The following is a 13,464-nucleotide window of genomic DNA, read 5'->3' on the forward strand; positions in this document are numbered from 1 at the left end:
AAAATGTAAGCGTGCTGAGGCTCACAGATTCATATCAAAGGGTAAACGGTCTCATTCTTCTTTCTTTGAAAAATCATTTGCTGTATTGCGAGCAGACTGCTCCTAGGCCAAGGCTGAGCTACGAGAGCAGTCTTACCTGGCCCAGAGCCATATGCGACAGCGCAGAGGATTATGGGAGTTAATCCGGCCCCACCTTAACTTTCCCACTGCGACTCAGAGTAGGCAGGCGAGTAGCACAACAGGGTCACATGACCCTCATCCAACTCATACTTACCTGGCAGGGGAGATACCATGATCACGAAGGTGGTTCACCCAGGGCGAGGCATAGCCATTGCACTGCGGCTGTGCTGACCCCTGCGAATTCCCCAAATGTGGGAATCTCGACTGCATAATTTCTGGTAGTGGGGGACTGCGTTCGCGCTCTCCCCTGTATTTCAGGTATTTAACGAAAGAGGAGTTCCGTTGCAAATGCGACGGAAGAGAGTCGCATCTGACGCAAACTAGCGTGAAAAGAAATGCGCGCAGTCTGTTGCCTGCGCCAAGTGTTTGCGAGTGGTTCCTTAGGTGAACTTCATTCGAGCAAGCCTGCGGTAGGCTGAGCGCCATGTCTGATGAAGCTGCATGCATCTCCAGGTGCCTTTGTTACTGAATGGAATGCGATTGTTGGATGAGCAGGCGACAACATGAAAATGTAAGCGTGCTGAGGCTCACAGATTCATATCAAAGGGTAAACGGTCTCATTCTTCTTTCTTTGAAAAATCATTTGCTGTATTGCGAGCAGACTGCTCCTAGGCCAAGGCTGAGCTACGAGAGCAGTCTTACCTGGCCCAGAGCCATATGCGACAGCGCAGAGGATTATGGGAGTTAATCCGGCCCCACCTTAACTTTCCCACTGCGACTCAGAGTAGGCAGGCGAGTAGCACAACAGGGTCACATGACCCTCAGCCAACTCATACTTACCTGGCAGAGGAGATACCATGATCACGAAGGTGGTTCACCCAGGGCGAGGCATAGCCATTGCACTGCGGCTGTGCTGACCCCTGCGAATTCCCCAAATGTGGGAATCTCGACTGCATAATTTCTGGTAGTGGGGGACTGCGTTCGCGCTCTCCCCTGTATTTCAGGTGTTTAACGAAAGAGGAGTTCCGTTGCAAATGCGACGGAAGAGAGTCGCATCTGACGCAAACTAGCGTGAAAAGAAATGCGCGCAGTCTGTTGCCTGCGCCAAGTGTTTGCGAGTGGTTCCTTAGGTGAACTTCATTCGAGCAAGCCTGCGGTAGGCTGAGCGCCATGTCTGATGAAGCTGCATGCATCTCCAGGTGCCTTTGTTACTGAATGGAATGCGATTGTTGGATGAGCAGGCGACAACATGAAAATGTAAGCGTGCTGAGGCTCACAGATTCATATCAAAGGGTGAACGGTCTCATTCTTCTTTCTTTGAAAAATCATTTGCTGTATTGCGAGCAGACTGCTCCTAGGCCAAGGCTGAGCTACGAGAGCAGTCTTACCTGGCCCAGAGCCATATGCGACAGCGCAGAGGATTATGGGAGTTAATCCGGCCCCACCTTAACTTTCCCACTGCGACTCAGAGTAGGCAGGCGAGTAGCACAACAGGGTCACATGACCCTCATCCTACTCATACTTACCTGGCAGGGGAGATACCATGATCACGAAGGTGGTTCACCCAGGGCGAGGCATAGCCATTGCACTGCGGCTGTGCTGACCCCTGCGAATTCCCCAAATGTGGGAATCTCGACTGCATAATTTCTGGTAGTGGGGGACTGCGTTCGCGCTCTCCCCTGTATTTCAGGTATTTAATGAAAGAGGAGTTCCGTTGCAAATGCGACGGAAGAGAGTCGCATCTGACGCAAACTAGCGTGAAAAGAAATGCGCGCAGTCTGTTGCCTGCGCCAAGTGTTTGCGAGTGGTTCCTTAGGTGAACTTCATTCGAGCAAGCCTGCGGTAGGCTGAGCGCCATGTCTGATGAAGCTGCATGCATCTCCAGGTGCCTTTGTTACTGAATGGAATGCGATTGTTGGATGAGCAGGCGACAACATGAAAATGTAAGCGTGCTGAGGCTCACAGATTCATATCAAAGGGTAAACGGTCTCATTCTTCTTTCTTTGAAAAATCATTTGCTGTATTGCGAGCAGACTGCTCCTAGGCCAAGGCTGAGCTACGAGAGCAGTCTTACCTGGCCCAGAGCCATATGCGACAGCGCAGAGGATTATGGGAGTTAATCCGGCCCCACCTTAACTTTCCCACTGCGACTCAGAGTAGGCAGGCGAGTAGCACAACAGGGTCACATGACCCTCAGCCAACTCATACTTACCTGGCAGAGGAGATACCATGATCACGAAGGTGGTTCACCCAGGGCGAGGCATAGCCATTGCACTGCGGCTGTGCTGACCCCTGCGAATTCCCCAAATGTGGGAATCTCGACTGCATAATTTCTGGTAGTGGGGGACTGCGTTCGCGCTCTCCCCTGTATTTCAGGTGTTTAACGAAAGAGGAGTTCCGTTGCAAATGCGACGGAAGAGAGTCGCATCTGACGCAAACTAGCGTGAAAAGAAATGCGCGCAGTCTGTTGCCTGCGCCAAGTGTTTGCGAGTGGTTCCTTAGGTGAACTTCATTCGAGCAAGCCTGCGGTAGGCTGAGCGCCATGTCTGATGAAGCTGCATGCATCTCCAGGTGCCTTTGTTACTGAATGGAATGCGATTGTTGGATGAGCAGGCGACAACATGAAAATGTAAGCGTGCTGAGGCTCACAGATTCATATCAAAGGGTAAACGGTCTCATTCTTCTTTCTTTGAAAAATCATTTGCTGTATTGCGAGCAGACTGCTCCTAGGCCAAGGCTGAGCTACGAGAGCAGTCTTACCTGGCCCAGAGCCATATGCGACAGCGCAGAGGATTATGGGAGTTAATCCGGCCCCACCTTAACTTTCCCACTGCGACTCAGAGTAGGCAGGCGAGTAGCACAACAGGGTCACATGACCCTCATCCAACTCATACTTACCTGGCAGGGGAGATACCATGATCACGAAGGTGGTTCACCCAGGGCGAGGCATAGCCATTGCACTGCGGCTGTGCTGACCCCTGCGAATTCCCCAAATGTGGGAATCTCGACTGCATAATTTCTGATAGTGGGGGACTGCGTTCGCGCTCTCCCCTGTATTTCAGGTATTTAACGAAAGAGGAGTTCCGTTGCAAATGCGACGGAAGAGAGTCGCATCTGACGCAAACTAGCGTGAAAAGAAATGCGCGCAGTCTGTTGCTTGCGCCAAGTGTTTGCGAGTGGTTCCTTAGGTGAACTTCATTCGAGCAAGCCTGCGGTAGGCTGAGCGCCATGTCTGATGAAGCTGCATGCATCTCCAGGTGCCTTTGTTACTGAATGGAATGCGATTGTTGGATGAGCAGGCGACAACATGAAAATGTAAGCGTGCTGAGGCTCACAGATTCATATCAAAGGGTAAACGGTCTCATTCTTCTTTCTTTGAAAAATCATTTGCTGTATTGCGAGCAGACTGCTCCTAGGCCAAGGCTGAGCTACGAGAGCAGTCTTACCTGGCCCAGAGCCATATGCGACAGCGCAGAGGATTATGGGAGTTAATCCGGCCCCACCTTAACTTTCCCACTGCGACTCAGAGTAGGCAGGCGAGTAGCACAACAGGGTCACATGACCCTCATCCAACTCATACTTACCTGGCAGGGGAGATACCATGATCACGAAGGTGGTTCACCCAGGGCGAGGCATAGCCATTGCACTGCGGCTGTGCTGACCCCTGCGAATTCCCCAAATGTGGGAATCTCGACTGCATAATTTCTGGTAGTGGGGGACTGCGTTCGCGCTCTCCCCTGTATTTCAGGTATTTAACGAAAGAGGAGTTCCGTTGCAAATGCGACGGAAGAGAGTCGCATCTGACGCAAACTAGCGTGAAAAGAAATGCGCGCAGTCTGTTGCCTGCGCCAAGTGTTTGCGAGTGGTTCCTTAGGTGAACTTCATTCGAGCAAGCCTCCGGTAGGCTGAGCGCCATGTCTGATGAAGCTGCATGCATCTCCAGGTGCCTTTGTTACTGAATGGAATGCGATTGTTGGATGAGCAGGCGACAACATGAAAATGTAAGCGTGCTGAGGCTCACAGATTCATATCAAAGGGTAAACGGTCTCATTCTTCTTTCTTTGAAAAATCATTTGCTGTATTGCGAGCAGACTGCTCCTAGGCCAAGGCTGAGCTACGAGAGCAGTCTTACCTGGCCCAGAGCCATATGCGACAGCGCAGAGGATTATGGGAGTTAATCCGGCCCCACCTTAACTTTCCCACTGCGACTCAGAGTAGGCAGGCGAGTAGCACAACAGGGTCACATGACCCTCATCCAACTCATACTTACCTGGCAGGGGAGATACCATGATCACGAAGGTGGTTCACCCAGGGCGAGGCATAGCCATTGCACTGCGGCTGTGCTGACCCCTGCGAATTCCCCAAATGTGGGAATCTCGACTGCATAATTTCTGGTAGTGGGGGACTGCGTTCGCGCTCTCCCCTGTATTTCAGGTATTTAAGGAAAGAGGAGTTCCGTTGCAAATACGACGGAAGAGAATCGCATCTGACGCAAACTAGCGTGAAAAGAAATGCGTGCAGTCTGTTGCCTGCGCCAAGTGTTTGCGAGTGGTTCCTTAGGTGAACTTCATTCGAGCAAGCCTGCGGTAGGCTGAGCGCCATGTCTGATGAAGCTGCATGCATCTCCAGGTGCCTTTGTTACTGAATGGAATGCGATTGTTGGATGAGCCGGCGACAACATGAAAATGTAAGCGTGCTGAGGCTCGCAGATTCATATCAAAGGGTAAACGGTCTCATTCTTCTTTCTTTGAAAAATCATTTGCTGTATTGCGAGCAGACTGCTCCTAGGCCAAGGCTGAGCTACGAGAGCAGTCTTACCTGGCCCAGAGCCATATGCGACAGCGCAGAGGATTATGGGAGTTAATCCGGCCCCACCTTAACTTTCCCACTGCGACTCAGAGTAGGCAGGCGAGTAGCACAACAGGGTCACATGACCCTCATCCAACTCATACTTACCTGGCAGGGGAGATACCATGATCACGAAGGTGGTTCACCCAGGGCGAGGCATAGCCATTGCACTGCGGCTGTGTTGACCCCTGCGAATTCCCCAAATGTGGGAATCTCGACTGCATAATTTCTGGTAGTGGGGGACTGCGTTCGCGCTCTCCCCTGTATTTCAGGTATTTAACGAAAGAGGAGTTCTGTTGCAAATGCGACGGAAGAGAGTCGCATCTGACGCAAACTAGCGTGAAAAGAAATGCACGCAGTCTGTTGCCTGCGCCAAGTGTTTGCGAGTGGTTCCTTAGGTGAACTTCATTCGAGCAAGCCTGCGGTAGGCTGAGCGCCATGTCTGATGAAGCTGCATGCATCTCCAGGTGCCTTTGTTACTGAATGGAATGCGATTGTTGGATGAGCAGGCGACAACATGAAAATGTAAGCGTGCTGAGGCTCACAGATTCATATCAAAGGGTGAACGGTCTCATTCTTCTTTCTTTGAAAAATCATTTGCTGTATTGCGAGCAGACTGCTCCTAGGCCAAGGCTGAGCTACGAGAGCAGTCTTACCTGGCCCAGAGCCATATGCGACAGCGCAGAGGATTATGGGAGTTAATCCGGCCCCACCTTAACTTTCCCACTGCGACTCAGAGTAGGCAGGCGAGTAGCACAACAGGGTCACATGACCCTCATCCAACTCATACTTACCTGGCAGGGGAGATACCATGATCACGAAAGTGGTTCACCCAGGGCGAGGCATAGCCATTGCACTGCGGCTGTGCTGACCCCTGCGAATTCCCCAAATGTGGGAATCTCGACTGCATAATTTCTGGTAGTGGGGGACTGCGTTCGCGCTCTCCCCTGTATTTCAAGTATTTAAGGAAAGAGGAGTTCCGTTGCAAATACGACAGAAGAGAATCGCATCTGACGCAAACTAGCGTGAAAAGAAATGCGCGCAGTCTGTTGCCTGCGCCAAGTGTTTGCGAGTGGTTCCTTAGGTGAACTTCATTCGAGCAAGCCTGCGGTAGGCTGAGCGCCATGTCTGATGAAGCTGCATGCATCTCCAGGTGCCTTTGTTACTGAATGGAATGCGATTGTTGGATGAGCAGGCGACAACATGAAAATGTAAGCGTGCTGAGGCTCACAGATTCATATCAAAGGGTAAACGGTCTCATTCTTCTTTCTTTGAAAAATCATTTGCTGTATTGCGAGCAGACTGCTCCTAGGCCAAGGCTGAGCTACGAGAGCAGTCTTACCTGGCCCAGAGCCATATGCGACAGCGCAGAGGATTATGGGAGTTAATCCGGCCCCACCTTAACTTTCCCACTGCGACTCAGAGTAGGCAGGCGAGTAGCACAACAGGGTCACATGACCCTCATCCAACTCATACTTACCTGGCAGGGGAGATACCATGATCACGAAGGTGGTTCACCCAGGGCGAGGCATAGCCATTGCACTGCGGCTGTGCTGACCCCTGCGAATTCCCCAAATGTGGGAATCTCGACTGCATAATTTCTGGTAGTGGGGGACTGCGTTCGCGCTCTCCCCTGTATTTCAGGTGTTTAACGAAAGAGGAGTTCCGTTGCAAATGCGACGGAAGAGAGTCGCATCTGACGCAAACTAGCGTGAAAAGAAATGCGCGCAGTCTGTTGCCTGCGCCAAGTGTTTGCGAGTGGTTCCTTAGGTGAACTTCATTCGAGCAAGCCTGCGGTAGGCTGAGCGCCATGTCTGATGAAGCTGCATGCATCTCCAGGTGCCTTTGTTACTGAATGGAATGCGATTGTTGGATGAGCAGGCGACAACATGAAAATGTAAGCGTGCTGAGGCTCACAGATTCATATCAAAGGGTAAACGGTCTCATTCTTCTTTCTTTGAAAAATCATTTGCTGTATTGCGAGCAGACTGCTCCTAGGCCAAGGCTGAGCTACGAGAGCAGTCTTACCTGGCCCAGAGCCATATGCGACAGCGCAGAGGATTATGGGAGTTAATCCGGCCCCACCTTAACTTTCCCACTGCGACTCAGAGTAGGCAGGCGAGTAGCACAACAGGGTCACATGACCCTCATCCAACTCATACTTACCTGGCAGGGGAGATACCATGATCACGAAGGTGGTTCACCCAGGGCGAGGCATAGCCATTGCACTGCGGCTGTGCTGACCCCTGCGAATTCCCCAAATGTGGGAATCTCGACTGCATAATTTCTGGTAGTGGGGGACTGCGTTCGCGCTCTCCCCTGTATTTCAGGTATTTAACGAAAGAGGAGTTCTGTTGCAAATGCGACGGAAGAGAGTCGCATCTGACGCAAACTAGCGTGAAAAGAAATGCACGCAGTCTGTTGCCTGCGCCAAGTGTTTGCGAGTGGTTCCTTAGGTGAACTTCATTCGAGCAAGCCTGCGGTAGGCTGAGCGCCATGTCTGATGAAGCTGCATGCATCTCCAGGTGCCTTTGTTACTGAATGGAATGCGATTGTTGGATGAGCAGGCGACAACATGAAAATGTAAGCGTGCTGAGGCTCACAGATTCATATCAAAGGGTGAACGGTCTCATTCTTCTTTCTTTGAAAAATCATTTGCTGTATTGCGAGCAGACTGCTCCTAGGCCAAGGCTGAGCTACGAGAGCAGTCTTACCTGGCCCAGAGCCATATGCGACAGCGCAGAGGATTATGGGAGTTAATCCGGCCCCACCTTAACTTTCCCACTGCGACTCAGAGTAGGCAGGCGAGTAGCACAACAGGGTCACATGACCCTCATCCAACTCATACTTACCTGGCAGGGGAGATACCATGATCACGAAGGTGGTTCACCCAGGGCGAGGCATAGCCATTGCACTGCGGCTGTGCTGACCCCTGCGAATTCCCCAAATGTGGGAATCTCGACTGCATAATTTCTGGTAGTGGGGGACTGCGTTCGCGCTCTCCCCTGTATTTCAGGTATTTAAGGAAAGAGGAGTTCCGTTGCAAATACGACAGAAGAGAATCGCATCTGACGCAAACTAGCGTGAAAAGAAATGCGCGCAGTCTGTTGCCTGCGCCAAGTGTTTGCGAGTGGTTCCTTAGGTGAACTTCATTCGAGCAAGCCTGCGGTAGGCTGAGCGCCATGTCTGATGAAGCTGCATGCATCTCCAGGTGCCTTTGTTACTGAATGGAATGCGATTGTTGGATGAGCAGGCGACAACATGAAAATGTAAGCGTGCTGAGGCTCACAGATTCATATCAAGGGGTAAACGGTCTCATTCTTCTTTCTTTGAAAAATCATTTGCTGTATTGCGAGCAGACTGCTCCTAGGCCAAGGCTGAGCTACGAGAGCAGTCTTACCTGGCCCAGAGCCATATGCGACAGCGCAGAGGATTATGGGAGTTAATCCGGCCCCACCTTAACTTTCCCACTGCGACTCAGAGTAGGCAGGCGAGTAGCACAATAGGGTCACATGACCCTCATCCAACTCATACTTACCTGGCAGGGGAGATACCATGATCACGAAGGTGGTTCACCCAGGGCGAGGCATAGCCATTGCACTGCGGCTGTGCTGACCCCTGCGAATTCCCCAAATGTGGGAATCTCGACTGCATAATTTCTGGTAGTGGGGGACTGCGTTCGCGCTCTCCCCTGTATTTCAGGTGTTTAACGAAAGAGGAGTTCCGTTGCAAATGTGACGGAAGAGAGTCGCATCTGACGCAAACTAGCGTGAAAAGAAATGCGCGCAGTCTGTTGCCTGCGCCAAGTGTTTGCGAGTGGTTCCTTAGGTGAACTTCATTCGAGCAAGCCTGCGGTAGGCTGAGCGCCATGTCTGATGAAGCTGCATGCATCTCCAGGTGCCTTTGTTACTGAATGGAATGCGATTGTTGGATGAGCAGGCGACAACATGAAAATGTAAGCGTGCTGAGGCTCACAGATTCATATCAAAGGGTAAACGGTCTCATTCTTCTTTATTTGAAAAATCATTTGCTGTATTGCGAGCAGACTGCTCCTAGGCCAAGGCTGAGCTACGAGAGCAGTCTTACCTGGCCCAGAGCCATATGCGACAGCGCAGAGGATTATGGGAGTTAATCCGGCCCCACCTTAACTTTCCCACTGCGACTCAGAGTAGGCAGGCGAGTAGCACAACAGGGTCACATGACCCTCATCCAACTCATACTTACCTGGCAGGGGAGATACCATGATCACGAAGGTGGTTCACCCAGGGCGAGGCATAGCCATTGCACTGCGGCTGTGCTGACCCCTGCGAATTCCCCAAATGTGGGAATCTCGACTGCATAATTTCTGGTAGTGGGGGACTGCGTTCGCGCTCTCCCCTGTATTTCAGGTATTTAACGAAAGAGGAGTTCCGTTGCAAATGCGACGGAAGAGAGTCGCATCTGACGCAAACTAGCGTGAAAAGAAATGCGCGCAGTCTGTTGCCTGCGCCAAGTGTTTGCGAGTGGTTCCTTAGGTGAACTTCATTCGAGCAAGCCTGCGGTAGGCTGAGCGCCATGTCTGATGAAGCTGCATGCATCTCCAGGTGCCTTTGTTACTGAATGGAATGCGATTGTTGGATGAGCAGGCGACAACATGAAAATGTAAGCGTGCTGAGGCTCACAGATTCATATCAAAGGGTAAACGGTCTCATTCTTCTTTCTTTGAAAAATCATTTGCTGTATTGAGAGCAGACTGCTCCTAGGCCAAGGCTGAGCTACGAGAGCAGTCTTACCTGGCCCAGAGCCATATGCGACAGCGCAGAGGATTATGGGAGTTAATCCGGCCCCACCTTAACTTTCCCACTGCGACTCAGAGTAGGCAGGCGAGTAGCACAACAGGGTCACATGACCCTCATCCAACTCATACTTACCTGGCAGAGGAGATACCATGATCACGAAGGTGGTTCACCCAGGGCGAGGCATAGCCATTGCACTGCGGCTGTGCTGACCCCTGCGAATTCCCCAAATGTGGGAATCTCGACTGCATAATTTCTGGTAGTGGGGGACTGCGTTCGCGCTCTCCCCTGTATTTCAGGTATTTAAGGAAAGAGGAGTTCCGTTGCAAATACGACGGAAGAGAATCGCATCTGACGCAAACTAGCGTGAAAAGAAATGCGTGCAGTCTGTTGCCTGCGCCAAGTGTTTGCGAGTGGTTCCTTAGGTGAACTTCATTCGAGCAAGCCTGCGGTAGGCTGAGCGCCATGTCTGATGAAGCTGCATGCATCTCCAGGTGCCTTTGTTACTGAATGGAATGCGATTGTTGGATGAGCCGGCGACAACATGAAAATGTAAGCGTGCTGAGGCTCGCAGATTCATATCAAAGGGTAAACGGTCTCATTCTTCTTTCTTTGAAAAATCATTTGCTGTATTGCGAGCAGACTGCTCCTAGGCCAAGGCTGAGCTACGAGAGCAGTCTTACCTGGCCCAGAGCCATATGCGACAGCGCAGAGGATTATGGGAGTTAATCCGGCCCCACCTTAACTTTCCCACTGCGACTCAGAGTAGGCAGGCGAGTAGCACAACAGGGTCACATGACCCTCATCCAACTCATACTTACCTGGCAGGGGAGATACCATGATCACGAAGGTGGTTCACCCAGGGCGAGGCATAGCCATTGCACTGCGGCTGTGCTGACCCCTGCGAATTCCCCAAATGTGGGAATCTCGACTGCATAATTTCTGGTAGTGGGGGACTGCGTTCGCGCTCTCCCCTGTATTTCAGGTATTTAACGAAAGAGGAGTTCTGTTGCAAATGCGACGGAAGAGAGTCGCATCTGACGCAAACTAGCGTGAAAAGAAATGCACGCAGTCTGTTGCCTGCGCCAAGTGTTTGCGAGTGGTTCCTTAGGTGAACTTCATTCGAGCAAGCCTGCGGTAGGCTGAGCGCCATGTCTGATGAAGCTGCATGCATCTCCAGGTGCCTTTGTTACTGAATGGAATGCGATTGTTGGATGAGCAGGCGACAACATGAAAATGTAAGCGTGCTGAGGCTCACAGATTCATATCAAAGGGTGAACGGTCTCATTCTTCTTTCTTTGAAAAATCATTTGCTGTATTGCGAGCAGACTGCTCCTAGGCCAAGGCTGAGCTACGAGAGCAGTCTTACCTGGCCCAGAGCCATATGCGACAGCGCAGAGGATTATGGGAGTTAATCCGGCCCCACCTTAACTTTCCCACTGCGACTCAGAGTAGGCAGGCGAGTAGCACAACAGGGTCACATGACCCTCATCCAACTCATACTTACCTGGCAGGGGAGATACCATGATCACGAAGGTGGTTCACCCAGGGCGAGGCATAGCCATTGCACTGCGGCTGTGCTGACCCCTGCGAATTCCCCAAATGTGGGAATCTCGACTGCATAATTTCTGGTAGTGGGGGACTGCGTTCGCGCTCTCCCCTGTATTTCAGGTATTTAAGGAAAGAGGAGTTCCGTTGCAAATACGACAGAAGAGAATCGCATCTGACGCAAACTAGCGTGAAAAGAAATGCGCGCAGTCTGTTGCCTGCGCCAAGTGTTTGCGAGTGGTTCCTTAGGTGAACTTCATTCGAGCAAGCCTGCGGTAGGCTGAGCGCCATGTCTGATGAAGCTGCATGCATCTCCAGGTGCCTTTGTTACTGAATGGAATGCGATTGTTGGATGAGCAGGCGACAACATGAAAATGTAAGCGTGCTGAGGCTCACAGATTCATATCAAAGGGTAAACGGTCTCATTCTTCTTTCTTTGAAAAATCATTTGCTGTATTGCGAGCAGACTGCTCCTAGGCCAAGGCTGAGCTACGAGAGCAGTCTTACCTGGCCCAGAGCCATATGCGACAGCGCAGAGGATTATGGGAGTTAATCCGGCCCCACCTTAACTTTCCCACTGCGACTCAGAGTAGGCAGGCGAGTAGCACAATAGGGTCACATGACCCTCATCCAACTCATACTTACCTGGCAGGGGAGATACCATGATCACGAAGGTGGTTCACCCAGGGCGAGGCATAGCCATTGCACTGCGGCTGTGCTGACCCCTGCGAATTCCCCAAATGTGGGAATCTCGACTGCATAATTTCTGGTAGTGGGGGACTGCGTTCGCGCTCTCCCCTGTATTTCAGGTGTTTAACGAAAGAGGAGTTCCGTTGCAAATGTGACGGAAGAGAGTCGCATCTGACGCAAACTAGCGTGAAAAGAAATGCGCGCAGTCTGTTGCCTGCGCCAAGTGTTTGCGAGTGGTTCCTTAGGTGAACTTCATTCGAGCAAGCCTGCGGTAGGCTGAGCGCCATGTCTGATGAAGCTGCATGCATCTCCAGGTGCCTTTGTTACTGAATGGAATGCGATTGTTGGATGAGCAGGCGACAACATGAAAATGTAAGCGTGCTGAGGCTCACAGATTCATATCAAAGGGTAAACGGTCTCATTCTTCTTTCTTTGAAAAATCATTTGCTGTATTGCGAGCAGACTGCTCCTAGGCCAAGGCTGAGCTACGAGAGCAGTCTTACCTGGCCCAGAGCCATATGCGACAGCGCAGAGGATTATGGGAGTTAATCCGGCCCCACCTTAACTTTCCCACTGCGACTCAGAGTAGGCAGGCGAGTAGCACAACAGGGTCACATGACCCTCATCCAACTCATACTTACCTGGCAGGGGAGATACCATGATCACGAAGGTGGTTCACCCAGGGCGAGGCATAGCCATTGCACTGCGGCTGTGCTGACCCCTGCGAATTCCCCAAATGTGGGAATCTCGACTGCATAATTTCTGGTAGTGGGGGACTGCGTTCGCGCTCTCCCCTGTATTTCAGGTATTTAAGGAAAGAGGAGTTCCGTTGCAAATGCGACGGAAGAGAGTCGCATCTGACGCAAACTAGCGTGAAAAGAAATGCGCGCAGTCTGTTGCCTGCGCCAAGTGTTTGCGAGTGGTTCCTTAGGTGAACTTCATTCGAGCAAGCCTGCGGTAGGCTGAGCGCCATGTCTGATGAAGCTGCATGCATCTCCAGGTGCCTTTGTTACTGAATGGAATGCGATTGTTGGATGAGCAGGCGACAACATGAAAATGTAAGCGTGCTGAGGCTCACAGATTCATATCAAAGGGTAAACGGTCTCATTCTTCTTTCTTTGAAAAATCATTTGCTGTATTGCGAGCAGACTGCTCCTAGGCCAAGGCTGAGCTACGAGAGCAGTCTTACCTGGCCCAGAGCCATATGCGACAGCGCAGAGGATTATGGGAGTTAATCCAGCCCCACCTTAACTTTCCCACTGCGACTCAGAGTAGGCAGGCGAGTAGCACAACAGGGTCACATGACCCTCATCCAACTCATACTTACCTGGCAGGGGAGATACCATGATCACGAAGGTGGTTCACCCAGGGCGAGGCATAGCCATTGCACTGCGGCTATGCTGACCCCTGCGAATTCCCCAAATGTGGGAATCTCGACTGCATAATTTCTGGTAGTGGGGGACTGCGTTCGCGCTCTCCCCTG

The 13,464-nt window shown here is 51.5% G+C and overlaps 20 non-coding genes across 20 annotated transcripts; all 20 read left to right on the plus strand.

Annotated features, from left to right (window-relative positions):
- Positions 1-266: 266 nt before the first annotated feature.
- LOC125749974 (U1 spliceosomal RNA) lies at positions 267-430 on the plus strand. The gene has a single exon (XR_007400251.1). It is a non-coding gene; the product is annotated as a U1 spliceosomal RNA (small nuclear RNA).
- A 522-nt stretch (positions 431-952) lies between these two features.
- On the plus strand, positions 953-1,116 carry LOC125749846 (U1 spliceosomal RNA). Its single transcript, XR_007400136.1, has one exon. It is a non-coding gene; the product is annotated as a U1 spliceosomal RNA (small nuclear RNA).
- A 522-nt stretch (positions 1,117-1,638) lies between these two features.
- Positions 1,639-1,802, plus strand: LOC125749975 (U1 spliceosomal RNA). The gene has a single exon (XR_007400252.1). It is a non-coding gene; the product is annotated as a U1 spliceosomal RNA (small nuclear RNA).
- A 522-nt stretch (positions 1,803-2,324) lies between these two features.
- LOC125749847 (U1 spliceosomal RNA) lies at positions 2,325-2,488 on the plus strand. Its single transcript, XR_007400137.1, has one exon. It is a non-coding gene; the product is annotated as a U1 spliceosomal RNA (small nuclear RNA).
- Positions 2,489-3,010: 522 nt separating this feature from the next.
- Positions 3,011-3,174, plus strand: LOC125749836 (U1 spliceosomal RNA). Its single transcript, XR_007400128.1, has one exon. It is a non-coding gene; the product is annotated as a U1 spliceosomal RNA (small nuclear RNA).
- Positions 3,175-3,696: 522 nt separating this feature from the next.
- Positions 3,697-3,860, plus strand: LOC125749976 (U1 spliceosomal RNA). The gene has a single exon (XR_007400253.1). It is a non-coding gene; the product is annotated as a U1 spliceosomal RNA (small nuclear RNA).
- Positions 3,861-4,382: 522 nt separating this feature from the next.
- Positions 4,383-4,546, plus strand: LOC125749977 (U1 spliceosomal RNA). Its single transcript, XR_007400255.1, has one exon. It is a non-coding gene; the product is annotated as a U1 spliceosomal RNA (small nuclear RNA).
- A 522-nt stretch (positions 4,547-5,068) lies between these two features.
- LOC125749831 (U1 spliceosomal RNA) lies at positions 5,069-5,232 on the plus strand. Its single transcript, XR_007400123.1, has one exon. It is a non-coding gene; the product is annotated as a U1 spliceosomal RNA (small nuclear RNA).
- A 522-nt stretch (positions 5,233-5,754) lies between these two features.
- LOC125749852 (U1 spliceosomal RNA) lies at positions 5,755-5,918 on the plus strand. The gene has a single exon (XR_007400142.1). It is a non-coding gene; the product is annotated as a U1 spliceosomal RNA (small nuclear RNA).
- Positions 5,919-6,440: 522 nt separating this feature from the next.
- LOC125749978 (U1 spliceosomal RNA) lies at positions 6,441-6,604 on the plus strand. Its single transcript, XR_007400256.1, has one exon. It is a non-coding gene; the product is annotated as a U1 spliceosomal RNA (small nuclear RNA).
- A 522-nt stretch (positions 6,605-7,126) lies between these two features.
- On the plus strand, positions 7,127-7,290 carry LOC125749979 (U1 spliceosomal RNA). The gene has a single exon (XR_007400257.1). It is a non-coding gene; the product is annotated as a U1 spliceosomal RNA (small nuclear RNA).
- A 522-nt stretch (positions 7,291-7,812) lies between these two features.
- On the plus strand, positions 7,813-7,976 carry LOC125749980 (U1 spliceosomal RNA). The gene has a single exon (XR_007400258.1). It is a non-coding gene; the product is annotated as a U1 spliceosomal RNA (small nuclear RNA).
- Positions 7,977-8,498: 522 nt separating this feature from the next.
- On the plus strand, positions 8,499-8,662 carry LOC125749981 (U1 spliceosomal RNA). Its single transcript, XR_007400259.1, has one exon. It is a non-coding gene; the product is annotated as a U1 spliceosomal RNA (small nuclear RNA).
- Positions 8,663-9,184: 522 nt separating this feature from the next.
- Positions 9,185-9,348, plus strand: LOC125749983 (U1 spliceosomal RNA). The gene has a single exon (XR_007400260.1). It is a non-coding gene; the product is annotated as a U1 spliceosomal RNA (small nuclear RNA).
- A 522-nt stretch (positions 9,349-9,870) lies between these two features.
- LOC125749848 (U1 spliceosomal RNA) lies at positions 9,871-10,034 on the plus strand. Its single transcript, XR_007400138.1, has one exon. It is a non-coding gene; the product is annotated as a U1 spliceosomal RNA (small nuclear RNA).
- A 522-nt stretch (positions 10,035-10,556) lies between these two features.
- On the plus strand, positions 10,557-10,720 carry LOC125749984 (U1 spliceosomal RNA). Its single transcript, XR_007400261.1, has one exon. It is a non-coding gene; the product is annotated as a U1 spliceosomal RNA (small nuclear RNA).
- A 522-nt stretch (positions 10,721-11,242) lies between these two features.
- LOC125749986 (U1 spliceosomal RNA) lies at positions 11,243-11,406 on the plus strand. Its single transcript, XR_007400263.1, has one exon. It is a non-coding gene; the product is annotated as a U1 spliceosomal RNA (small nuclear RNA).
- Positions 11,407-11,928: 522 nt separating this feature from the next.
- LOC125749987 (U1 spliceosomal RNA) lies at positions 11,929-12,092 on the plus strand. The gene has a single exon (XR_007400264.1). It is a non-coding gene; the product is annotated as a U1 spliceosomal RNA (small nuclear RNA).
- Positions 12,093-12,614: 522 nt separating this feature from the next.
- Positions 12,615-12,778, plus strand: LOC125749988 (U1 spliceosomal RNA). Its single transcript, XR_007400265.1, has one exon. It is a non-coding gene; the product is annotated as a U1 spliceosomal RNA (small nuclear RNA).
- Positions 12,779-13,300: 522 nt separating this feature from the next.
- Positions 13,301-13,464, plus strand: LOC125749733 (U1 spliceosomal RNA). Its single transcript, XR_007400028.1, has one exon. It is a non-coding gene; the product is annotated as a U1 spliceosomal RNA (small nuclear RNA).

Source organism: Brienomyrus brachyistius, chromosome 9 (genome assembly GCF_023856365.1).
Source record: "Brienomyrus brachyistius isolate T26 chromosome 9, BBRACH_0.4, whole genome shotgun sequence".
NCBI lineage: Eukaryota > Metazoa > Chordata > Actinopteri > Osteoglossiformes > Mormyridae > Brienomyrus > Brienomyrus brachyistius.